We start from the raw sequence: 24,590 nt of genomic DNA, 5'->3' as shown, positions 1-24,590 counted from the left end.
AACCCCACTCCTTCAGCTATGCCACCTTTAACACACATAGCCTCCCTTGGGCCACCTCCCACTCTGTGCCTGCAGCTTTCCTCAATGGATGTCACATGGTCCTGCTATCTTCAATATCCCAGGACCACTGCTGCAATTCAGGCTCTCTCTTCCTAGGCTCATTTTGGGGAATCTAAAGCTGTCATGTTTGGCTGCTGAATCCTTCATGCCAGCCTCCATGACCCACTTACTCTTGAATTGTCAAAGCTCACAAAGCCAATCTCACATAAATCATGGCACTCACTTCTAGTGCAGACTTGAGCCATAAACTTGCCTGCTTCCAGCATAACAGTACCAACCTCTAAATGCCATTAACATTGACCCGGGGGAAACACTTCCCTAAACGTTTGTATCTGACCAAGGAAATCCAGTGACATTCTTGGTTTAGGCTCTTTGCTTTCTAATAAATCTGCATTTTCAAATTTGAATCTTTCCAAGCTGGAGTCTTACTCTTGGGCACTTTTCCATTTCCCTATATAGAACGTGAGGTTTCTCGTTCAGGGTGTCCTCTCTAACAACCCCAGCGTCCCTGTTGGCACCCTCCCTGTCTGTAACTTCACACTTGCTCACACTCCTTTCCCTACTAAGCTGCACAGAGTGCATCATTTTCTTTTCTCTTTTCTCAGACCTGAATGAGAGCAATGAGCAGTAACCCCGCCCTAGTCTAAAAACTGCTCTGTCTTGAAATGTGCTCCACTAAAGAAATTAGTCCATTCACTTTTGAACTTAGCCTTATTCACTGTCTAAAGTAATAAGAGGAATGAAGCCACAAACGCATTAAAATAACATGAACAGGCTCTAGTTCCATTCCAGATGGAATCCTTGTTCCCCTCTGAAGCCTAATGACCCATGCCTCCACTTTTCACATTTGTCTTGGCATTTTGGTCATTTGAGATCCCACCACAATGGCTCATTAAGTTCTAGCATCCTAAGGATTCTCTAGCTCATCGACCCAAACTCTTCTACATTCTTCCTTCAAATCACTTCTAAGGCCTGTTTTCCACGTGGTCTGGATAATCTCAGCAACAGCCTAACTCATCAGTACCAATTTTCTCTATTAGTTACTTTTTTCATGGAAATGATAAAAAAGTGACATAAGCAATTTAAAGGAGAAAAGGTTTGTTTTGTTTTGTTTTACTTACAGTTTGAGCATACAGTCACTCATGACAAAGAAGTCATAGCTATAGAGATTAAGTCAGATGGCCACTTCACAATCACAGCTGGAAAGCAGAGAGGCGTGAACACTGAAAGCTTAGTTGCTTTTCCTTCTGGATTCATTCTGCAAGCCAAGCTACAAGCTTGCAAGTTGCCAGACAGATTTTTTTCCTTAGCTAAACCTTCCTGTAAACATCTTCATAAGCAAACCAAAAGCATTTCCACCGTGACTCAGGTTGAGGATGAAGACCAACCATCCTGGTCATTAAGGCTGTAAAGGAAATGTGACTTTCCAAAGAACAAATGACTGGATCATGTCCTGGCAGGTCATGAGCCAAAAAAAAAAGGATTCCAAACTCATTCTCCTGCTGTTTTCACCCTCTTCCAGGGAAATATACCTAGTGAAATCCATATAGATGCCATGGGCAAAAGATAATAAGTGTAATAGTCCACAGAGAGCTGCCTTCTAGGATGTAAAAAGAAATAAAAATATGAGTTGGGCTAGCAAAAGTAACAACCACAGAATAGAATGAGCCAGGTCTGACAGTGCCAGATTGTGCTTCCCCATCGCTGTGTCATCAGTTAAGACAAATATTCAACTGAAGGGTATAGAAATCAATACAGAATGAATTCATCATCATAAAACCATCCTAAACAAGCAGGTGTTCCTTGGGATAGGACCACCAAAGACTGTATATCTTTCAGGAAGACACAGTTGTCTTTAAAACTCAGTAACTAAAATATTTCCCATGAAATGTCATTCACCGACAAATCCTGATATAATGAGATTATACTGTGCAATATTTTAGCAACTTCAAGACAGCCTGACAATTGTAGTAACAAACATTCTAACGAGATTGCACCAACCACTTGAGTGGCTGTTTGAGGCATTCAAGATGACAGGCCATGGTAGCTGAAACTCTGGTTTATCTTGGATAAAATGAAAATTGCCTTCTGGCTAGTCTAGCATACATTTGTATTTCAGGTAATAAGTGACAAGATGGATTTTCCTTTCCAATCAAGTCATTTGTCACCCTTCAATCCATCTTCCATTATTTGTGCTATCTTTAGCATTTGAGATACATTTCTATAAATACATCAAATTGTAGGAAATTACTTAAGGGCCAGAAAAGAATCTTCTTTTTCTGATGTTTTACTTTCTCTATTTCTATACATGTGTGATTCATTTCATTTTCAAATAAATTTCACAAATTAGCTTGCATTTATTCAGTGCCCATTCTGTTCCTGGTTTTGATATAAATTGCATATACCAAAACTACTTTGAAATGCTTATAATTTATCCAACATGTACCAAACTTCACAAGAGTGATTTTTAAAAAAATTTTATTCCTTTATCAGTTTGGCCCTTTCTTAACTAATATTACAGGCCTCCTCACAGTTTCTGATTGAATTTCTTTTCTTGCATATATATAAAATCTCTGCCCATTTTCCCTGTCACTGGATCAACCTTTTGTCAGGCCAGAGCCGCTGGCTCAAAGGCTTTAGTGTCTCCCACACATTCTTTGCCTATGTCCACATGCATTTGAGAAACACAGCGCTGGCCTGGCAATCTAGCATGACTGAGATTCTGGAAGGCAAAGCATGGTGTTCTGTGCTATGTACTGTGGAGACAAAAAGATGGGACTTGTGATGTTTCTCCACTGAAGCAGATCCCAGTTTTATGTACGATGGAGAGAACATGGAATAACCTATCTGACAAAGGAGAAGGTCGTAATTTATTTAGGCAGAGAAGGGAATTAAGTTTGTAGACTGACAATGAGGCTGCTAAGTAGATGAAGTGATATTTGAATATATCACCTGACAAGATGAGAAGAAAGAAAATCCCCAGTTGCACAGAATCAAACTCAATTCTAACGAAGGACTGGAGTGTCCAGTGATTGCCTATATTCAAAGTACTTCTTCTGGGATAGGGAAATGGTTGGGAAGTATTGTGATTTGTAGAGAAAAGTCAAATAGTATAACTTAAGTATATGTCAACCCCAAATAAGCTCCTTATATGACATTGGGCAAGTTATTCATCTTTATTAAGACTAAATTATCTCATCTTTTAAATTTGGAAGCAGCTCAGTAGCATAGGGTGTCATAGGGGTTAAAGTGAATCAAGGCAGTTTTCCTTCCTTTCCTTTCCTCATGTCCTTTCCAAATGGCTTTTTTTTTTAAGTAATTGTATCACTAAAGAAAAGCACAAGGTAGAATTGAAAGTTGATTTTCATATCTACTGATTGTTCGATGCGTTCCAGACACAAAGCTAAATATTCCAGGGCATCTTCTCCATATAAGAGATTTCCTTATCATGTCCACTTTGCAGATAAAAACAAAACAGAAGACTAGGAAGTGGGAAGGAAGGAATTTGATGGAAGTAGTCTAATTCAGTGGCTCAAGTTTGCCCTGAACAATTAAAGTCCATCTGTTTTCATGTAGTATATGTCAGACACTGACAATGAACAAAAGAGGCAGCGATCTCTGTCCCTATGAACCATACAGTCTGTGTAAGATGAATGCAAGCTAACAAATAGATGAGTTGTGTAACTTAAAAAATAGTTACTACTGTTTAAAAGTAATTAAATGCCTGTGTTAATGGGGTTAAGTGGTGTTCTTCTAAATGAGATGTATCAACAGCACATACAGCCTCTCTGTTTCACAGATCAAACCCAACCTCCTTTTCTCTACCATGTACACATCTCCATCCCCTTCTCCACCTACAGTGGTTATTATTTTTACTTCCGGGTCAGTTTTGATTTGTTTCCACAGGTGCTGGCCTCTCTGCACCTGTCTTATTTTATTGAATGTAATGTCCTGCAAATCCGCTCTCTTTGCTACAGATGACAGGATTCCATCTTTCTTTTGGCTAAGCAATATCCCATTGTGTTTAGGCGTCATATATTCTTCACACTAGCACCTGATGACGAGCATGTCGGCTGACACCTAACCTTGTTATCACGCATAGGATTGCAGTCAACATGTGTGCAAGAACCTCTTCATATGTGACTTCATCTTCTCTGGGTCTGTGTTTAAGTTTCTGAGAACTCTTCATATGTTCCTTCTAGTGGGTTCAATCATTTACATTCCTACCAACTGCTTCTAAGAGTGCCTTTTTCTCTTCTCCTTTGTTAGCATTTGTTAGCCTTGGTGTTTTTAACAATAACATCTTTCTTTTTCTGAGACGGAAGGGGTTTCTCTGTGTATCCCTGGCTGTCCTGAAACTCACTATGTAGACCAGGCTGGCCTCAAACTCAGAGATTTGCCTGCCTCTGCCTCCCAAGTGCAAGGACTGAAGGCATACAGCACCACTGCATGGCAACAATAGCTTGTTCAAGTAGTGTGAGGTGGCTTCTCGTTATAGTTTCAACTCACGTTTTTCCGGTGGATAGCAACATCGAGCATTTAAAATATTTCAATTGTTTGTATGGGAGGTGCATGTGAGTACAGGTGCCAAGGAGGCTACAGGTATCAGGTGCCCTGGAGCTGGAGTTGGGTAGTTGTGGACTACTTCAAATATGTGGATGCTGGGAACAGAACTCAGGTCCTCTGCAAGCACAACATCCTCTTTTAACTAAGGAATCATCTTCCAAGTCCTTCTTTCAACTAGCTTATCAAACATAGTAAATATTACATTCTAATATTTAAATCTGACTCTTTTTCAAAATCTCTATACCTTGATGTCATTCGTGTCTTGCATTGTTTTTCTCATAGCATTTACGTGTTTATCAGTATTCCTCGGCATCTCACTGAGACTTGGACTCTTTACCTGAAATTTCATCTGTGCCAGTTTCTTAGGGACAATGGCTAGAGGGTTATTAGTTTTGGGCCATCACCTTTGTGTTCAGTTTTCACATTTCTTATGCTCCTACTTTGAGATGTATGCATCTGCTTAATACATCATCTCTGTCAATCCCTGGTGATGGGCTTTAGAGTAAAAAATATCGTCGGAAGCTATGTCTTGGGGTGTCAGTTTCATTTCCAACTGGGCATTATAGTATGCTCTCCCTGGGGCCTCTTTGTTATATCTGGTGACAGAACACAGACGATACTGTCATGGTGTTAGTAAGGTCACTCTCCCTGTGAGACATGCAATTTGGGCCAGCCTGATGCAGACAGCACTGGGTGTGGGTTGCTTCCTAGGAGACTAGTTCAACGGTTCATGTGGTCGCACTTGTCAGGTGATAGGGTTTTCTGTGGTATTTCTGAATTTATATTTGTTATTAGCAGGAACCACTGGTGTTGGCATTTTAGAAGAGGTGTGGAGCCTGAAAGACATGTCCTCCTCCAGTCTGCAAGCGGTGTGAGACAAGAAGCTACACAGGGAGGGGTAGTAGCCTGAAATGTAGAACTTCCCTGTGGTGTTCACACCACAGGACAGTTGTGTGTGGTCAGGCAAAGTGATAGTGGGATCCTGTAGGTGGAATGCTACCAACAGCTGCAGTGACACTCTGGAATTACTCAAGGCTAATCCTAGCCTAGCAAACTACTGTGGCCCAGGTAGCTGTGGAAACCAGCCTCCTGACAAAATAAAAACAGGTAAGTGGCTGAGAGCAGTAGGAAGAAAATGGAGCCAGAAAGTTTGTTGGTGAGTTCAGTGTGGAACATGAGAGAAACTGTATCAGTGATGGATCCCAGAGTTCAATGTAACCTCAATAATCTTATGACTCTATGACACTCCAAACGTATGATCAGACCCTATCTCTGGCTTTCTACTCTAAGAAAGAAGCACCCATTCTCTGAGGACTGTCATATTTAGGGTAATGGCTAGGGACAATGAACACCAGGAGAAGAGAACACAGGCAGGCAGACCAGCATATATCCGAGCATGACAGGGGAATTCCTGCTGCTTCTAGTGGCAATAGAACAATAGACTTTTCCAGGCTCTCAAGCTCACACAAAGCTGTTTCGTCTGAGAGGGAGGTGAGAGCTGCTGATAAAATGGGGAATGTCTATCTTGGGAAGTTTGCTACCACTCTGCTTTAATTATCCTACATTTCTAATGCTGCAGAGTCTATAAAGGCTCACCCACTTGGCTGTTTCCCCTTCTGTGTCTGGTACAAAGCCATTTTTCTCCTTTCCAGGCTGTCTGTCTCTATAGTGAATGCACACATTTTGTCTTTGAGGAGAAGGCCAGGGTTTATATCCACAAGTATATGAGTGCGTGGCCAGATCAGCTGTACTGAGAGCAAATCAAAACATCAGGGATCCAATGCAAACCAGGCCACAGAAATTGTAAAACAAGGGCATATGAATTCAGACTGTCTCCCAAGTCCCTAGCATGTGATACAGGCCAAGTCGCTTCCTGAAAATGCTCATCTCTTCATCTGTTTTATGAGGGATATTGATATCAGCCAATAGTTAACTTTTCATACTGAACAGAATAAAGCATATAGAGTGACAATTAACTTGGAGTCTAACTCATACAGACTCTGTCCATATTTTTGCCAGTTTGTTATAATTTTGACATATTTTGTGATCTTATGAACAAATTTTTCTAAGTACCTTGAATAAAGTAGATCACTAGTGAATATTAAACAACATCTCCTTTCTAAACACAATTAAATTCAGAATCATACAAAACTAGAACAAGCTGAAGTTCTGAGAAGGAAAGGGGAGATGATGTCAGACAGCATGAAGCCTTTCAAAGGGGGAAGGCTGTGCTGAAAAATGAAAAGAAGGATGAAGTCGAGAGATTTCTAACCTAGGATAGTAAGACCCGGGGAGCTGGTAGGAAAGTGAAGGCATATTTGTGCATTCCAATCTGTCTTCCATCAAAGCTTTTGTGTATGTAAATTCAGTCATGTCTTGCTATAATAATGTCACAGAATAAAAGCCATAAACCTTCACAGGGAGAACACTTGCTGCCTAGCATATAAAAGAGCTGGTTTCGATCCTTGGCAGAAAGATGAGGGAGGGGCAGAAACGGAAGAAGGAAGCGGGGAACATGATTCAGTGGCATGTGATATTAACTTTTGCTCATGATCTGACTGGTCAAAGAGCAAGCAAGCATTGCTGATCCTGGGATCAGCTAACAGGGGCCAAGATTGCTCATGCACTTCCTGTTTGCTGGCAGGTTTCCTACCGCCCACCTGGACCGTGGTGACTGGTTGTTACCTAGGACACTGGAGTGGTTGGACTCCTCTGTCTGTGGTCACCCACCAGACTGGCCGTGTTGTTTACACACGGCCAGCAGGGTTCCTCGAGAGAAGGTTGAAGCTGATTTCTTGAGTTCTGTGCCTTTGATCTGGTACACATTTCTTTCTACCACTTTCAACTGGCCAGAGCAAACCAGGGACAGCCATCGCCTGTGCAACACCCATCTGTGAAGATGGCAGGGGGACATAGAAACAAAGACAGTTCTGCAATCGATCGAAGACATCCATCAATTTAGAGAGGTCAGTCCCTCCTGACCTCAACCACGTTTTGCTGCAGCAGATTTATGACATAGTGGATTGCCGCCATGAAAATCATTTATATCGTATTTGACAACTGAGAGAAATGAGTTTCAGATCCCTGAATTCAAGCTCCCTGCCTTATCTCCTGCACTCGGCAGAGAAAATCTAGAAAGCTATGCAGATCACATCTGTGTAATTGGTCTTTTTCACCCTAGAGACCTGGGGTTTTTGTCCTCATCATTTCTGATTGACCTTGACAAAACATGTGACTCTGCTGCTCTCTTTCCCTTTGTTCCCAAATCTATCTGGCAAGCATATTTATAATAATTTATAAACAAATACTTCCAGTTATTGAACGTCGTTTTTTAAATTTTTCCTGAGATAACACAATGACAGATCCTTACTTAGATCACTCAACTACTTCAGAAATATTTAGGATTTTTCGTTCATTTTTGTTTGATTGTTTGATTTTAATGGGTGTGTTCTAGACATACATACTGATGAATACAGAAACTAAAATGCCCGCCCTTAACAACATTTCCCATAAGGAATACAGTTAGAAGAATCCAAAATACCATCCTTAACCTAATGATCTATGTCTGCTGATAGACTGAATAAATTAGCTAGGTACCGTAACAAGTGCTCTTTCTAGGCCTGGGGAAGCTGTGTCAGCCCATCTGTTGTAGATGATATCCTAGACTGACAGTGACAAAGGCATTTATGACATAACTAAAGTTAAGTTTTAACTTGTCATTATCCCTGTTGGCTCTAACACAGGGACTTGCTTGCATATGAATGTTACAATATAATGAGAGACAAAGATGGCCGACAGACTGGTATCCAATCTTTTATTTGTTCATTCACTGTGCAAGAAATGTATTCTAAGCATTTACAGTGTTCTCAGTTCTTTTTTTTTTCTCTGTCTTTTTACCTTCTTTAAAAATTCCAGGCCTGTGTGACAGCTCAGTGGATAAAAACACTTTTCACCAAGCCTGATGACCATAGTATAATTCTCAGCCCCTAATGATGAAAATAACCAACTCCAATAATTTATCCTCTGACCTTCATATGTGTGCCATGGCACATATGTCCACATACATAAATAAATTAATATAATAAAACTATATATAATTAAGTATATATTTAATTTTCTTTCCATCTTTTCTCTCTTCTTCCCTCCTTTCATTTTACTCTTCAATACAAAGTAACATTGTTATTGATGCAGAGCTGTCATGGGCTAGAAAGAGCCAAATAAAGGCAGTACCCAGTGAGCTGGTCAAGCCTCCTGTATTAAGCATGACTTAGAGTATTCTGACTTACTGACATCTTATCGCTTGCGGACACTGAAAGGCAATGTCTTTCCTAGGGCTAGCTGGTTCCTTGGGAGCAGATCATTTGCCCAAGTATGTATTTTTCATGTGTACCATCTGATGTAAGCAGTATATTCTCTAACCACCTCCCTTACTTAGTTCTATTCTGGGCCAGTAGCCACTACCCTTATTAACTCCCAGGGCTAGATATCAAAGAACTATGCTGAAGCCCTCAAATTATTCTAACTAGCCAGACCCTACCCCTAGCCCATTGCCTATTTAGTTTATTTCTTCCTGAGAAAGCCACAATACAAGTCCTTGGGGAATTTTTCTTTCATTGTCATCAGGTGATTTACTGAGCATTTACACTATAACCAGTAAGACCCTACTGAGGACCCTCAAAACACAATTGTCCTGCACTTTGCCTAAAACAGGCCCCAAGAAACTGGAGTCCTCTCTGAAGTCTCCTTTAAGGAGAAGAAAAGGTCTAAGCTGGAAGTAGAGCTTGCCCCCAAGAAAGATGTGCAGCTTGGCCGACACCTTGCAGGAGAGACTAAAGCCAAGATGGACATAGGTCATGGATGGACAGACTATGCTTAACTCTGGCTCTCTTCCTTTTTTATTTCTTTTTATTTCTTTTTTATTACACATTATTCACTTTGTATCCCCCCTATAGCTCCCTCCCTCTTCCCCTCCCAACTCCACCTTCTTTCCCCTTCTCCAACCATGACCTTCCCCCAGTCCACTGATAGGGGAGGTCCTTCTCCCTTTCCCTCTGATCCTAGTCAATCAGGTCTCATCAGGAGTGGTTGCATTGTCTTCCTCTGTGGCCTGGTAAGGCTGCTCCCCCTCAGGGAGAGGTGATCAAAGAACAGGCCAATCAGTTCCTATCAAAGACGGTTCCTGTCCCCATTACTATGGAACCCACTTGGACACTGAATTGCCATGGGCTACATTTGTGCAGGGGTTCTAGGTTATCTCCATGAATGGTCCTTGGTTGGAATATCAGTCTCAGAAAAGAATCCTGTGCCCAGATTTTTTGGTTCTGTTGTTCTCCTTGTGGAGCTCCTGTCCTCTCAAGGTCTTACTATCTCCCCCTTCTTTCATAAGATTCCCAGCACTCTGCCCAAAGTTTGGCTACAAGTCTCAGCATCTGCTCTGATACCCTGCAGGGTAGAGCCTTTTAGAGGCCCTCTGTTGTAGGCTTCTGCCCTGTTCCCTGTTTTCTCCCTCTTCTGATGTCCATCCTCTTTGTCTTTCTGAATGAGGACTGAGGAACTTAGCCAGAGTCCTCCTTCTTGATTAGTTTCTTTAGGTGTACAGGTTTTAGCATGTTTATCCTATATTATATATCTAATATCCACTTATGAGTGAGTATATACTGTGTGTGTCTTTCTGCTTCTGGGATACCTCACTCAGGATGATCTTTTTTAGTTCCGACCATTTGCCTGCAAATTTCATGATTTCCTTGTTTTTAATTGTTGAGTAGTATTCCATTGCGTAGATGTACCACAACTTCTGTATCCATTCTTCAACTGAGGGGCATCTGGATTGTTTCCAGCTTCTGTCTATAACAAATAAAACTGCTACGAACATGGTTGAGCAGATGTCTTTGTTGTACACTTGAGCATCTTTTGGATATATGCCTAAGAGTGGTATAGCTGAATCTTGAGGAAGCACTATTCCTAACTGTTGGAGAAAGCACCAGATTGATTTCCAAAATGGTTGTACAAGTTTATTTTCCCACCAGCAGTGGAGTAAAGTTCCCCTTTCTCCACGTCCTCTCCAGCATGTGTTGTCACTTGAGTTTTTGATCTTAGCCATTCTGATTGGTGTAAGGTGAAATCTCAGGCTCGTTTTGATTTCCATTTCCCTGATGACTAAGGACATTGAACATTTCTTTAAGGGTTTCTCAGCTATTCCATATTCCTCTATTGAGAATTCTCTGTTTAGCTCTGTGCCACATTTTTAAATTGGATTACTTGATTTTTTACTGTTTAACTTCTTGACTTCTTTATATATACTGGATATTAGCCCTCTGTCAGATACAGGGATGGTGAAGACCCTTTCCCAGTCTGTAGGCAGTCTTTTTGTTCTGACGACAGTGTCCTTTGCTTTACAGAAGCTTTTTAGTTTCATGAGGTCCCATTTATTGATTGTTGCTCTTAGAGCCTGTGCTGTTTGTGTTCTGTTCAGGAAGTTGTCTCCTGTGCCAATGAGTTCAAGGCTCTTGCCCACTTTTTCTTCTAACGGGCTTAGTGTGTCTGGTTTTATATTGAGATCTTTGATCCACTTGGATTTTAGTTTTGTGCAGAGTGATGAGTATGGATCTATTTGCATTTTTCTACATGTAGACATCCAGTTAGACCAGCACCATTTGTTGAAGATGCCATCTTTTTTCCATTGAATGGATTTGGCATCTTTGTCAAAAATCAGGTGTCCATAAGTGTGTGGATTTATTTCAGGGCTTTCTATTTGATTCCTTTTATCCACCAATCGGTTTCTATGCCAGCACCATGCAGTTTTTAGTATTGTTGTACAGTATTGTAGTACAGCTTGAGATCAGGGATGGAGATATCTCCAGAAGATCTTTTATTGTAGAGGATTGTTTTAGCAATTCTGGGTTTCTTGTTTTTTTCCATTTGAACTTGAGAATTTTTCTTTCAAGGTCTATAAAGAATTGTGTTGGTAATTTGATGGGAATTGCATTGAATCTATCAAGCTGTGAGCATGGGAGATCTTTCCATCTTCTGATATCTTCTTCTAATTCTTTCTTCAGAGTCTCCAATTTTTTTTTCATACATGTCTTTGACTTGCTTGGTTAGGGTCACACCAAGTTAGTTTATGTCCTTTGTGGCTATTGTGAAGGGTGTTGTTTCCCTAATTTCTTTTTCTGTCCTTTTGTCTTTTGTATACAGGAAGGCTACTGATTTTTTTTTTTTAGTTAATCTGGCCCTCTTTTTAATCCTGAGCCTGATGAGAAGACCTTGAAGGCAGACTTGGTGGTGTGTCCTGAATCACTTGTCCCTCTTCCCAATGTGAGCCCATTAAATGAACCTTTTTTTTTCTGCTTTATTTTCTTTCTTTTTAAAATGTTGTCTTTGTGCTAGTGTAACTCAGGGTGTATCCACTTGCCAGAACAGGTATGGGGAAGTCAAAGGACAATCTTGAGTGTTGGTCCTCACCTACACCGCCTATCTCATTGTATTAACACTGGGAATACAGACACATGCTATGGTGCTTTTTGTGGGATCTAGGGGATTCGAACTGAGGTTGTTGTGCTTACACAGCAAGCCCTTTACCCAATGAGTTATCTCCCCACCCTCTCTCTCTCTCAGATTTTGATTATTCATTTGGCTCTTGTAATTGGCTTACTGAGGATGGGTGACAGCCTGGCACCTTATTGTTGTCAGAGCACCCAAACATCACCATCACCCAGCTCCTGAGTTGCCTGAACGTCCTGCTTGGTTAGAGGAACAAAGCAGGAGAGTTTGTGTATGTTTGCAGTTGTTAGGATCAATTGAAATACTTTTTACTGGGGTAAAAAGACAGGCTGGTGGGTTGGGTTTATAGAAATGCTGTCACTCCCATGCTTGATTCTTCAGCAAACTCTTTTGTGTCTCATCTAAAACACTAGAGAGGCTGAAGTGCTCAGCTCAGCTGTTCGGCCATTGCCACGGCTCAGAAACACGTGGTGTTTCCCAAATGCCAGTGTTGGCAAAGTGCATCCCTCCCACAAAACCTAAGACACTCAATTAATTTCAAATAGTTCTATTCTACTTAAGCCCAAACTGTTCATATTTTCAAAGGAAAAAACTCATGAGAACAGAAAAGACTCAATTATTCTAAATAACTCCCCAAGTCACACCCAAAATCAATGGGAGCACCAGTGTGCCCATGTTTAGCATCAGATAAGCATGAGACCAAGAAAGTAATGAAGAAAAATGTCAGCTCCAACTGCCAGCCAAACCCCCAGCAAAGTTTTTGAAATTGTTACTACTACTAATACTACTATTTCAGTTTATTTACTTCACATCGACAGATGCCCCATCTCTCTTCTCCTCTCACTTCCCCCCTTTTCCCTCTCCCCTGCCCCCGCAGAAAAGGGGAGCCTCCCCTCCCATATCAACCCTCCCTAGCACATCAAGACTGAGCTAGGTAAGGCAGAACTTTCAGGGGCAGTGATCCAAAAGCAGGCAATAGACGCCATGTTAGAAAAGGCCCCTTCTCCACTCGCTAGAAGCCGCATTTGAAGACCAAGCCATCAGCCACGTAAGTGCAGAGGACAGAGATCCAAACATACATGCTCTTTAGTTGATGTCTCAGTCTCTGTTAAGCCCCCATGGGACTGGGAAAATTTCTTTCTTTTTTTTTTTTTAGAAATTTCTTAAATAAATAAATAAATATGTGCCTTGTTAGGAAAGAGCTGCACCATCACTGCTGACCTATCAGCAGCGGCATTTGCTGCCTCCTTTAAAATGTAAAATAATCATCTTTCTTTTCTGGTTCTGAGTCAGCAGTGTTTCCAGAGGGATAATATTCTGCATTATTGGAGCCATTTCGTGCTTGCATCCACTGTAGATGCCAACAGGCTCTTGCTTGGTGCTTCTCCAATTTTCTGACACTTGCCTGATGTTTTAAAATTCAAGGCTGCTATAAATAAAGGTGTCTTCGAGGTCTTACAGAGGCGGTAGGTATAAAACAAAGCATTGTGAAAACAAATCACCATCACCAGCATTTGCAGGCATTTATTATGTGTGAGGCAATATGATAAAAGCTTTATATGACAACCTTTGTGTTTTCAGAACGACCCTATAAAGGACTTTTCATAGCCCCATCTTGTAACTCAGTTGTGAGGAACCTTTCCAGCATGAGAGCCACATGAAAGGTGGAGCCAGAGGTTCAAGCCATGTTCCACTGGGGGCCCTGCCCTCCGTTCCAATGATGGGGCCATGGTAGTAGGGCCATACAGAGACCCTACTCTTTGTCATTAACAATGTCATTTGTGGAAAATGAAGGTTGACCCGTCATTTTCAGCCCAACCCAGGATTATGAGCTTAAAGGGAAAGATGCGTTTTCTTCCAAGTTTATGCCCCAGGGTGATTACACTTGGAACTGTGGATCCATTCATGCTCCCTGGACTAGGAGACTAACGAGGTTGGCTAAGTCATGTCTCCTTTAGCAGTTACTGTGTTGGAGAGGGAAGCTGCTGGAGATGAACCAGAGGTGGCCATCGGGTATCTTGCTCGGTTGCTTCCCACCTCGGTTTTTCAGGCAGGGTTTTTCACTGAACCTGAGCTTATCAATTCAGCCTGGCCCTCTTCGAAAGAACCCTAAGGGTCCTCCTGCCACCAGGGCCAGGGTTACAAATCCCACCTTCGGTGATATACCCATACCCCCTCCAACGAGGCCACACTCTCTAAACCTTTTAAAATAGTTCCACTAACTGGGGACCCCGCATTCAAACATTTGACCTAATAAGGGCTCATTCTCGTCCAAACCACCACAACAATAACTTTATCCCGACATAAAGATAGTGGACGTGAACAATTGCCATGGCCTACTGTGCATTAAGGCTTCATATCATTTTTTTGTATTTACCATTTCTAAGGCAGGTCTATGGCGAACGGAAGGCACTGACGGGATCTGCTCCAGATCATAGAAGGAACGTGGAAGAAACGAGCCCCATCTCTTCTGACAAAGCACACATTACACTGCAAATAACACTCTCTCACTCAACAGAGGTTCTCAGTCTGACAAAAATGTTAGAATCACAAGAAGTTTTAAAACTGTCAGGAACTACAGTCCAGTCCAAAGGACCAAAGCAGAATCAAAGGCACAGGAAGAAATCTCAGGCACCAGCAGGCTGTAAAGCTTTCTCCTCAGGGGAACTATTCCCAGTTGTCTCCGTGTGCTGTGTAAGATAAAGGTTAAATTAAAGGTAACTGACCTTTCACATAGCTGTGACAGGATAAGAGTAAAGGATCTTAAATGAAGACTCATTTGCATTGTTTTCTCAATGAGCTCACTTTCTTTCTTGGAAAGGTCCCCTCACACACACACTAAAGTTACAACAAAGAGTCACAAATCACATAGTCTGTTTCTAAATTATGACAATTTCATTTTATCTGAAAAATTTTTATAACTTTGCATTGTATTCTTTTTTAAAAGATTTATTTATTTATCATGTATACAATGTTCGGTCTGCTTGTAGACCTACATGCCAGAAGAGAGCATCAGATCTCATTAAAGATGGTTGTGAGCCACCATGTGGTTGCTGGGAATTGAACCCATGACCTCTGGATGAGCAGCCAGTGCCCTTAATCTCTTAGCCATCTCTCCAGCCCCCACATTGTATTGTTATTGCTTTTTAATGAAAGATTTGAAGAAAAATGAGCTACTATTTTTCTGTAGAGAGTTAAAACAACTATATACTGAACATTTTCTTGATACTGGGCACTACACAAGGCATGGGATATACGGCACAATAAGTAAAATACAGCTTCTGAGGGAATTTATAATCCAGTAAACAGACAAATCATCATGTGCAAGTTAATATGCAATCTTTAAAAAAAAGAAGAAGAAGCAGAGCAGGAGATGTGAGCAATGTTGGGATGCACAGGAGTACTTGCTGAGGAAGCGTAAAGACCTGAGTTCAAATCCCCAGAACCCATCTAAAAATCCAGGCATGGACATGTGCATACTTAACCAGAGCATGTTGGATACAGCAGAGGCTGCTGGGAATGCTGTCTAGTCTAACTCCAGGCTCAGTGAGAGAGCCTGCGTCAAGGGAACAAGGCAGAGATTGGTCAAGCAAACACTTTGATCGTCTCCTTTGACCTCTGCTCATAGACTTTTACCTGCATGCACACAGAAGCGTACAACACACATTCACCCATACAAAAGTGAAAGTTAAACAAAAACTTTTAAAGGCAGCAGTAGAGATCCCTTTATATGGTGGGCGGTTAACACGCAGTTTCTGTGAAACAGCTTCAGAAACATGAGACCATTTAATAGCTATCTAGTTCATAGATAGTAAAAAATCTTACTCCAATCAGTAAACAATCTTCTAACAGAATATATTCTTTTAAGTCTAACTTTCTCTTGGCATACGTTCTTTTAGAAACATTCATACTGCCTTGTATTTGTAGGGTCCTGTTTGTCCATTTTAATTCATTATTAATGCTCAATGGAGTTTTATTTTATATAAATTTGGGTGCTTGCCTGCATATAACTTTAAAGAATCCTTAAACTGCATATTTCCTTAAGGGTATACGCAATACTTAACATATACATCGTGTGTTCCAAAACATGACACAGAGCAGGCACTCCGTGCACTTGATTGGATAATTTTATGTTCATAAATAACATCAGCTATTTTACCTCCAATATATCTTCTAACAATATTCACCTGGCTATATCTTAGCTGAAAGTGGGCTTTACTGTGAACCAGGAGGAGATCCTGGTGAATGATTTTTTTTTTCACACAAAGTAAATACATTGTTTAGGTTGGGGTAAGGAGTCATAGCAACCGTATTGGACCTATTTATCTCCTAAACCTTTTAAAATTGAATGTATCTAATGTGAGTGGATATCACGTGTTGATGGACATGGGTGGGTTGAGTATTACATTTTTTTGAGTGTTATTAATTAATTATCTGTAACTTGTTAAAAGTAAGAGGTGAGGATGCCTCTGAACTTTCCTGGAAACATTGACTTAGGTGTTTTGTTTGTTTGTTTGTTTGTTTGTTATCTCTAGTCCACAGGAGCCTGAGTCCCAGCATTTAAAAACTAGTAGGTATTCAACAAATATTTCTGGACTTGAACTAAATGCAAACAAATCACTTTAATATCACATGCGAATATTTACTGTGTGCTTCTCCATAATAATTAGATTGGGAAATGTTAAAAGAAATACTTTCCCAGCTTGAATTTTAATGCAGGGCACAACTCTGAACTGAAATTGATGTTCCCCTTAATGTTTCCTGTGAAGGCAGACTTGCATTTAAAACAGTTAGTATGCCAGGAGCAGTCTGGGAAGTGTCAGTGTGGTTTGCCATTGCCAGTTGCTCTAATTGAGGAAAACAAGCTTTCCTTAATAAATCGAGCCTAGCACAGGCTGCAGAACGGAGGCTGACTTGGCTAAATGGAAAGCCTTAGACATTGTATTGCCTATTAAAATTTACATATTTCTTATGGGATAAAGATGTAGCCTGGCTTTGCTGAATTCCAGAACTCTCACTACAAAAAGCCATCAAGAGAATTCTGTTTTGATGGGAGCAGTACACCCTGAGCTCTCAGGCTTTGGAAACGGTAGAATTTGGTCTATGTTCCCAACCTAAGACCTTGGCAGTCCTCCTAATTTCTCTGGGTCTAAGTTTCCTGATCTACAAACGTCTATAACCAACCTCACCAGGTCACAAGCTCATACAACTTTGTATAGTGCCCTGCTGGTTGGAAGTACAGTGCATCTGCACCACCGCCAAATTTGTCAAGAACTTGGAACCTTCAGTCCTATCCCAGGTCACTGGACCAGAAACCCCCTATTAGCCAGGTCACTTGTATCCCCTTCACAACTTGAAAATGTGGCTCTTCACTATCTTCCAAACCCTGGGCACACAGAAACTGCTTCATAATTATTAGCTATTGTCACTTAATGATTTATTGTGGGACATGTCAGTATGAAGCAGTTGCAGCCTCTGAAAAGGTTATTCAAATACATGTTTTTGATGGGTTCTGTATGCCATTTGCCTTCTACTCTATAACACTGCAATCATCCATAAACAGCCCCCCGTGGACACCATTCTGTGTAAATGTGGCTTGCTTTGTTTGATCATTTTTAAAACCTGGAGCTCAGTGGTAGATATCCATCAGCTAAAACGCACCTCAGATTCCTCTGTGGCTTCAAGCTTACAGTTCTATCAAAATTGGCAGACTCGTGGCAATAGAAAAATATTAATTGACCTTTTCCTCTCTCCATAGTCACAAGCAGTGTATATTGGTTTTAAATGGATTCTTCACACTCTAGCAGCTTGATCATTCCTTTCTACACCCAAAATAGATAGCAAAAGATGAAACATAAGGGAACAAAAAATGTAAGAGGCAATCATTTCTGGTTCCCTTGAGCCTATTTTAACTAAGACTGTAGACAGGGTAAGCTATGGGGTTGGCGGTGGGGCAAGACACTGTTTCCTACATGGGGTAGGCAGCTCACCTATTGACCCCTGGTGCATCAATGCACATGTGTGCACCATCTGTAAAGCTCCTAGAGAAATAAGTAGCTCAGCATTTGGCACTGAGAACTCTCATCTCTCCTGGGTAGAGCGGGGAAGCTTGGCAGAGGCAATGCATACTGTATGAGCCTGCAGCAGAAAATACAAACCATGACTATTTGTGACAGCAGAATGCTGGCCCCAGAGCGGAGGCACTACTGACAGTGTCAGGCAGTAAAAAGTTCATTTACTAGAGTTTCTTTGAAGACGAATCAAGTCATTTTAAATTCTGGAGCAATGTTTCTTTCATATTTGAGCTGAAACAGAAGAGATGGGAGGCGATGGTAAGGGAAGATTTAAAAAGAGATTTGGAAGGCTGCCCTCCTGCGTGTTTGCTGGTATGGTCTGTGATGCACTCCCTACTGGATAATGTTTTTGGTTGTGTAAGAATGGTGCATAAAGATCAGGCGAATCTCCCAGCACATGAACAAACCGCTTCTGTGGTGTTATTGTCAAACTGAGGAAACGCAATTTCTTTGTAAGGACCAATCTTCGCCTCGTATGCAAACTTCCTCCCTGGGTCTTTTAGTTCATTGTTTAACAAATTTGCTTTCAGATGACTCTGAAGTTTCCATGGATGCCTTTTCTGATAGATGAGGAACCCAGTACATTTATGAGTATTATATTAGTATATGATAACACTTTCCTTGTGTAACTTCAAATGAGGTGGTATATGTTGTGAGTTTAAATGTAAAGTCCTACATAAAAGCCATAACTAATAGCAGGTTTCTGTCAATCTTCCTCCCTTATAGGGTACCAAACCTAATTTATGAACTTTAGCCTTGAATTATCCAAGATGCTCTCTTCACTCTCAGGTCTTCTCTCACTCCACCAGGCCAATTCCATTTCCCTTGGGAGAGCCTGCAAACAGGAACACCCAAATCTGCCCTTAGGATTTACCCCCTCTTCTCCAGCTCCTCTGAAATGTCTCCTTATCAGAAAGGCATGTTCTCAGAATTCTGAATGAAATGCCTTTCTCTCCTGCTCTCAGAGTTTTACATTCCCTTAGCCTACTCCATTGCACTGTTCATGAGTTTATAAACTATATAATTAGATATGTAATCATTTATTATCTCACTGCATAGCTAGACTGTTAGTTACATGGAGTCAAGAATTTTATCTGCGTTTTGTTTGTTGTTTTTATAGCCCCAGTGCCCAGAGGAAAAAAAAAAAAACACCTGAGACAAGGTCATGAGTCAATAAGTAATTATAATTGATTAATGAGTTCAGCTTTATCTGTGCCAAACATCTAGTATATGAGAGAATTATATACTATATATGTAATGAAAAATAGCATATGGATGTGTGTTGTGTTCAGTCCTGTACCCAACCTGACACCAGCTCCCTTTTCCTCCCCTGGAAATAAACCATGAACTTGGCGCTTACATGTATGAACTCAGCACTTATGTCTATGCACTCCTTTATCATACAGGCATATGAAGCAACAAATCGCAATCAGGTAACTGTAGCTCTTGCTCTGTCACAGCATAGCCTAAATATCACAGCCCAGGACAGCGTAATAACAAAGCATAACATAACATAGCGTGATTACCTATAACTTTAAGAACAATTCTCTAACTGATGCACAGCAAATTTATAAGCTGAGCTTTCACTTATCCCGGGGGCCAAACCCCAAATGAATTTTATCTAATAATTCTCTGGGAGAAATGCTGACATTATTTCTTAAAATTGCTCAAGCGAGACTCTTGGGAACCCATAGACCATTCCCGCCAGGGAAGCAGGGAAGCTAACTGCAAACCTTCCCTTCTTCCTCACCTCCTCCAAAATTAATCTTTGAGTCTTATTCCAGCTCTGTAGCACACCACTGCTGCCCCTGTCTCCAGTGGGTCACATAGATCTTCCCCTCCTAACTTTCCTTCCCACACCCATTGCTTTATCTTAGTCTCCAGCCCCAGCAGGCATATGCTGGGAACATCCAGGCCACTCTCCATCTCACCCTCCATTCCTTGAGTCCTTAGCTTTGAGGCAGATCACTTGCCTTGCTGCAGGTTCTCCTTACTCTCTGTCACCATTCACAGATGACAAGACAGATCCTCACAGGATACCCAGATTGCCTTCCTCCTATGGACACTCCAGCTCTCTCTTCCCAGCCCATCCCCATTCCCAAGTGTCAGATGTTGACACCTAGAAACATATTTTACCTGGAACCTCCACTGGCCATACCGATCAGAATCCCAGAAGAATTTCCTACCAGGCAAAGCACAGCCACCACAATCCACTAAGAACAAGAAAGGGCAACAGAAACCAAGAAACAAATCACCCACCTCACAATGAAAGAAATTGCAATCTTTCCAAACTCAGAGACCTAGATGCAAGCACAAAAACAGAATCAAAAATAGTAAGGACAATGTGTCTCCACTAGATCCCAGAAACCCTGCTACAGCAGGCCGTGAGAATTGCAACACAAAATTAAAGAAAGAAAGAAAGAAAGAAAGAAAGAAAGAAAGAAAGAAAGAAAGAAAGAAAGAAAGAAAGAAAGAAAGGAAGGAAGGAAGGAAGGAAGGAAGGAAGGAAGGAAGGAAGGAAGAAAGAAAGAAAGAAAGAAAGAAAGAAGGAAAGAAAAACCTGAGAATGGTCTTTATGACTATGTTGGAGATCCTTAAAGAGGAAATGAGTAAATCCCTTTAAAAAGTCTGTAAAAACACAAACAAACACCGGAAGGAAATTAATAAAAGAGGTCAAGACCTGAAAGTAGAAATAGAATCAATAAAGAAAATGTAAACTGAGGGACATATAGAAGTGAAAATTTTGGGCTGGAGAGATGGCTCAGCAGTTAAGAGAACTAACTGCTCTTCTAGAGGACCTGAGTTCAATTCCCAGCACCCACATGGCAGCTCACAACTGTCTGTAACTCCAAGATCTGACACTGTCACATAAACAAACACTCAGACAAACCACCAATGCACATAAAATAAAAATAAACTATTAAAAAGTGAAAATTTTAGGAACTAAAACAGGAACCTCAGAGGGAAGCCTCACCAATAGATTAACAACAGGAGTGGAAGATAGAATTTCAGGCATTGAAGATATGATTTAAAAAATAGATACTTTGGTCAAAGAAAATTTAAATCTAAAATGAAAATCTTGGACATAATGAAAAGACAAAATCTAAGAACAGTAAGGATAGAGGAAGGTGAAGAAACCTAGGTCAAAGGCACAAAAAATATTTTTATGAAAATCATAGAAGAAATATTTTCTAACCTGAAGAAAGAGATTCCTATAAATGTACAATTAGCTTACAGAACACCAAATAGACTGAACCAAAAAAGAGAGTCCCCTCAGCACATAATAATCAAAACAGTAAACATATAGGACAAAGAAAAAAAAATTAAAGCTGTAAGGGAAATAAAACCAAGTAACATATAAAGGCAGGCTTATTAGAATAACATTACACTTCTCAAGAGAGACTCAAAGAGCCCACAGATCCCAGACCAGGCCACTATACCCATTCAGTGATAAAAAAAATAAACAAACTTAAGCAATATCTAACTAGAAAGCTAGTCCTATGGAAGAGGGGCTAGCTATACCCAAGAAAACACAAAGAATGAATAATCCCAGGCCACATGCACACCAATATAGCAGCAACAGTATAATAGGAATCATCAAACACCACTCATCCATATCTTTCAATGCCAATGATCTCAATTCCCCAATAAAAGGACAGCAACTAACAGAATTGTTTAAAAAGGATCCGTTCTTCTTTTGCATCTAAAAAGCATACCTTAACATCAAGGGCAAATATTACTTCAGTGTGAAAGAAGAGAAAAAGATATTCTGAGAAAATGGACCTAAGAAATAAGCTGGTGTAGCCATTTTAGTATCTTATAAAACAGACTTCAATCAAAAACTAATATAAAGAGATAAAGGACATTACAGACTCATCAAAGAAAAATCCACCAGGAGGACACTGCAATTCCTAGTATCTAGGCACCAAACACAAGGGCACCCACATTCATAAAAAAAAAAAAACACTACACAGCTTAAGTCATACATGGACCATCACACACTGATAGGGGACTTCAACTGATTCCATTGATCAAGCTGTGCATTTTGTTTTTATCACAATAGCTCTTCAGTACAACCTGCAGTTGGGGATAGTACAACTTTTAGCGGTTCTTTTATTATTCAGGGTTGTGATAGATATCCTGGGTTTTTTGTTTTTCAGTATGAAGTGAGAATTTTTTTCTTTTAAGATCTGTGAAGAATTGTGTTGCCATTTTAATGGGGATTGCATTGAATCTGTAGATTGTTTTTGATAGGATAGTCATCTTTACTATGTTAATTCTATCAATCTATGGGCACGGGAAATCTTTCAATCCTCTCATGTCTTCTTCAGGTTTTTTCTCCAATGTCTTAAAGTTTTTATCATATAAGTCTTTCACTTTGCTTGGGTAGAGTTACCCAATGGGGTACAGACCTAAGCAGAGAATTTTCAAAAGAGAAAAACTCAAATGGCTGAAATACTTAAAGAAATGATCAACATCCTTAGCCATCAGGGAAATGCAAATTAAACTACTTTGATATTTAATCTTACACTTGTCAGAATGACTAAGATCAATGAAATGAATCAAAGTTCATGGTGGCGAGGGTGTAAAGTAAGAGCAACAGTCATCCAATGCTGGTTATAGTGCAAATTAGTACAGCTACTGTGGAAACCAGTGCTGCAGTTCCTCAGGAGGATAGAAACAGATCTACTTCAAGATCCAGCTATACCACTTTTGGACATATACCCAAAGGACATTTTAACTTACCACAAAGACACTTCCTCAACCATGTTCATTGTTGTTCTATTCATAATAGCCAGAAGTTGGAAACAACCTAGATATCCTCAACAGAAAAATGGATAAAGAAAATGTGGCACATTTACACAACGGAATGTTACCAGCCATTAAAAAATGAAATTACTGGTGGGATTCCAAGATGGTAGCACTCACACACAGTATCTGCTCAGTAGGACAGCAGTTGACTGCACAGTGACTGACAGACCAAATTGTGGGCCCCAAAACACCAGCATTTGTGTTTGCCGGGTGAGAGGAAACCCCATGGTGAGGGAAACAGGCTAATCCCCAGAAAAGTTCCTGCTCTCCAGCATCTAGCCACAGGGCTGTGCTGCACTCACCAGAATGAACTGCAGGCCCCAAATCACCAGTGTCCAGGTCTCCCAGTGGAGAGGAGATCCCGTAGTAAGGGAAACAAGCTGGTGCTACCTTAAGTCATCCAGCTAATCCCTGAGGAGTTCCTGGGCTCCTGCCAAGCTACACTGTCTTAGCATGTATCCACAAGCCTGTGCACTACTCTCACTAGCCAGTAAATAACTTCGGAGTACCTGCGCACGCAGCTCTAACCTCAGGTCCTTCTGAAGCATGGCAGCTACAGGAACAGTCCCAGTTACCTCTGGAAAGCTCAGCCTGTCTCTTAGCAATCCAAGTAATCCAATTAAAAATGGGGTACAGAGCTAAACAGAGATTCTTAATAGAGGACTCTCAAATGGTGAAGAAGCATTTAAAAATGTTATGTACCCCATTTTAATTGGATTATTTTGTTTGTTGGTGTTTAATTTCTTAAGTTATTATATTCTAGATATTAGCCCCCTGTCAGATGAAGTGTTGAAGAAGTTCTTTTCCCAGTCTGTAAGCTGTCATTTTGTTTTTTTGAGCTTGTTCTTTGATTTACAGAAACTTTTCAGTTTAAGGTGGTCCCATTCATTGATTGTTGATCTTAGAGTCTGAGCTCTTGATGTTCCATCTACGAAGTTGTTTCCTGTGCCAATGAGCTCAAGGAGAAGAGAGAAAACAGGGCTAGAACCTTATGGAAGAAGGGGGATATAAAACAATCTGGACGGGACAGGAACCACACAAGGAGAACAAGGGAAAAAAAAAAAGCAGGGCCCAGGGAGGACTTCAGAGAATGATACATCAACTAAAGACCATACATAGAGAGGAAGAGGAACTAGACCTCCATGCTCAGATGTAGCCCATAGATAGCTCAGTCTCCATGTGGGTTCCCTAGTAAGATGAGAAGAGACAGTCTCTGACATGAACTCGGTTACCTGATCCTTAATCACTTTTCCCTGGTGGAGTGACCTCGCCAGCTCACGGACAGTAGGGGAGGAGGACTTCTACTATCAGTAGACTAGGGAAGAGAGATAGGGGAAGAAGAGGTAGGGAGGTGTGACTGGGAGGAGATGAGGGAGGGGGCTACAACTGGGATACAAAGTAAACAAAATGTAACCATAATTATTATTAAATTATTATTATGAATAAGAAAAAACTAAAATGGAGAAAAAAAGAAAAGAAATGCTCAACATCCTTAGTCATCTGGGACATGCAAATAAAAACAACTCTGAGATTCCATCCCTCACCTGTCAGAATGGCCAAGATCAAAAACTCAAGTGA

The sequence above is a fragment of the Meriones unguiculatus genome, chromosome 9 (genome assembly GCF_030254825.1).
Source record: "Meriones unguiculatus strain TT.TT164.6M chromosome 9, Bangor_MerUng_6.1, whole genome shotgun sequence".
NCBI lineage: Eukaryota > Metazoa > Chordata > Mammalia > Rodentia > Muridae > Meriones > Meriones unguiculatus.
This window is presented reverse-complemented; position numbering follows the sequence as displayed.